This window comes from Gigantopelta aegis, chromosome 9 (assembly GCF_016097555.1).
Source record: "Gigantopelta aegis isolate Gae_Host chromosome 9, Gae_host_genome, whole genome shotgun sequence".
NCBI lineage: Eukaryota > Metazoa > Mollusca > Gastropoda > Neomphalida > Peltospiridae > Gigantopelta > Gigantopelta aegis.
This window is the reverse complement of record NC_054707.1, coordinates 56,252,905-56,256,410: the sequence shown is the minus strand read 5'-3', so window position 1 is coordinate 56,256,410 and position 3,506 is coordinate 56,252,905.

The following is a 3,506-nucleotide window of genomic DNA, read 5'->3' as shown; positions in this document are numbered from 1 at the left end:
CGCCGTGGTTAATTAATTCACTTTATACACACATCCATGCGGCAAGGTCTTGTAAACGTCAGTGTATAATGGAAAAAGCAAGGGGTGATTTCGTCCAGACAACACACGGAAGCTAGCCAACATCCTCTAGTGGTTTTCTTCCTGATCATTATAAAACACTAATCTGCATGCTAGATATCTGAATTAGAAGAATGCATAACATGTTATCTGTATATAAATGGTTCTTATAATTTAGGATGGTCACACAGGACGGGGTCATGCATTGGGGCAGGTGCACCCCCCCCCCCCCCACCCCACCCCACCCCCCTTTCACACACAAATTTTCTCATTCGTGCAAAGTCGATGGAGACATTCGGGCACATTAAGCTGGCCTGAAAACTTTTCACCCTGTGTTTCCACCATTCTGTCGTGGCGAATTGTACATATTTAAGAATGCAGGAAATTATATTTTAGGAAATCTAGTTTTCAAATTTTCCGTGAGAGCATTCCTCCGAATCTCTCTAGAAATGACGTAAAGGCGCTACCATGAAAGTCAATTTAGTTCAGTTATATAGAGGATAATAAACAAGTTCCCAGTTATTATCAAATTTATATCCCGAGTGAAATAATTTTCACTTGTCACGAGCTTTAGCGAGTGACAAATGAAAATTATTTCACGAGGGACATAAATTTGATAATAACTGGTACCGAGTTTGTTATTCTATTTATTACCCTAGGTATTTGGGGGTTTTAAAAGCCTTTATTTTCAATGTAGCCTACAACGGCTACACGTCCATGTATATAGAAACGACGTTAACTACTTTACTGTTCTGGGTATTGCTTTAACTTTGTATTTTATTCACGATTCACGGATAATTTTCAAAGCCCAAAGTTCTATATATTCTGTAAAGAATATCTATAATAAATTGCATTAAACAACCATTTTATTACAAGTTTAACACTAAAACCAGAAAGACATAAACACAAACTCTTTAAACTACGTGACGTCATCGTGTGTGCTTTGCCAAATCGTGATGACGTCATATTTAGTACCGATAAGGTGATTGGTTTGTTGGCGTCAAATCGTCCAATAGTAGTGTACGTTAAACCAATGCATGATAATTTCTCAGTGCGAAATTATGATTTTTATTTTCCCCGTTAAGAGTGCCTGCTGGGGCAATAAAATGTTTTATTACCCCCAGCGGTCACTCATAACAGGGATAATAAAAAACATAATTTAACGTTCAATACTACTGGACGATTTGACGCCAACAAACCAATCACCTTGTCGGTACTAAATATGACGTCATCACGATTTGGCAAAGCACACACAATGACGTCACGTAGTTTAAAGAGTTTGTGTTTATGTCTTTCTGGTTTTAGTGTTAAACTTGTAATAAAATGGTTGTTTAATGCAATTTATTATAGATATTCTTTACAGAATATATAGAACTTTGGGCTTTGAAAATTAATTTTTATTTTCCCCGTTAAGAATGCCTGCTGTGGCAATAAAATGTTTTATTACCCCAGCGGTCACTCATAACAGGGAAAATAAAAATCATAATTTCTCACTGAGAAATTATGATGCATTGGTCTAACGAACAATACTATTGGACAATTTGACACTTACAAACCAATGACTTTGTCGGTACTAAATATGACGTCATCACGATTTGACAAACACACAAAATGACGTCATGTAGTTTAAAGAGTTTGTCTTTACGGGTCTCTGTTTTTGGTGTTAAATTAATAACAAAATATCATTTTAATGCAATTCATTATAAATTTGGAAGCAGAATAAAGAGAAGTTGTGTTTTTAAAAATTATCTATCAACGTGATTAAATTACAACGTTATAGTAATTCTCAGAACAGTGCGTAAAGTGGTTTACATCGTTCCTATACAGGTTGGCCTTCGTGCATGTGCGTCGAAATTAAAGGCTTTTAGAGAAAAATAGCTGAGGTAATAAATAGAATAACAAACTCGGTACCAGTTATTATCAAATTTATGTCCCTCGTGAAATAATTTTCATTTGTCACTCGCTAAAGCTCGTGACAACTGAAAATTATTTCACTCGGGACATAAATTTGGTAATAATTGGTAACTCGTTTATTATCCTCTATATAATAGACCTACAAAGTGTTACGTGGAAATTTGAAAATAATAACATTACAAAATTATAAAATTATTTTGTTATTAATATTCATTATACTTACGATTGTAGTTGTAACGAATGATTGATTGGATAGTACTTGTTCATTGTATGTAATTCTTTCATTTGATGCGGTTATATTTGTAACATTTAAAGTAAAGTAATATGTATACAAAAATACATATTGAGATCATGGGGGGAAAATGCATTTAAAAATTGTTGCATTTATCCGCATATGCCATGATTACTTTTACTTGTAGAATGCAGGAAATTGCATTTCAGGACATGTAGTTTTCAAATTGTTTTCGTTAGAGTAATCCCTCGAAACCCTAAAGACTCGGCCGCTAGCGCACCAGGTCTCAGTGAATCAGCCCCCCCCCCCCCCCCCCCCTTATTTACGTCCTTCCGCTGTGCCTGAATATGAATATGTGTGGAGTTTATAGGCCCATAGCAGTACATTTTAAAGTGACAGACCCTATTTTTCAATACTACAACGTATTTTTCACTATAAAAGCCGTTTTAGGTAATTTAACTTATAAGTACTCACCGTGATTTTATTATTTTTTAGAATATCAATTTTCGTAAAATTGAAGTGGTTCTGGTGATCTAGGATTTTGCAATACCCCAAAATACATGTTTCTTAATTCTAAAAGCGCAAGTTCGTCTGAGAAGTAATGGCTATCGAGACAAGCTCTAGTTATTTTTGACGGTATTTCATTGTTTAGATATCACAGACTTTAGCTTTTTTCTGTTATAACCTTATCCAAATGTTTTTTCTTCTTCTTCTTTTTTCAATTTTTGTTTTTAAAGCATGGATTGCACACAAAAGGTTGGTAGGCCTATATCTAATACCGAAATAAGGGGCATATTTAAACTGAAATCAGAATGCACGTCCTAGTTCATGCGCGATGGTATTTTAGCTCCAAATGCGGTTTTACGTCATAGCAAGAAAAGTCCGGCAAAAATCGACATCTTACCGCGGGGATTTAATTTGTTTTTTTAAAGTTGACGCGCGAGGGTCAAAACTGACGCGCGTGCTGGCCAGAGACCAGAAATTTATTTTGTTTGGCCTAAGCGGAATTTGTTTTTCTAAAACCAGCATACAAGTGGACTGAGCTAGTTTCCCTGTTAATGTATTTAAACTTTGTTTTTTCATTCGTTTATAAACAAGCCCATGCAGAGGCATCTTCGCAAGTCAAGGAACCATTCCGTATAATATAGTATACTGTATAGCACAGCACAGCACGGCACAGCACAGCATACGAAATGCAGTATTGTACACGGAATGGTATCTTGGCTTGCGAAGTTGAGGCAGAGGGTATGCATGAGTTGTTTAATGTATCATCACATACACATATACCAAGTCAATACTAAAT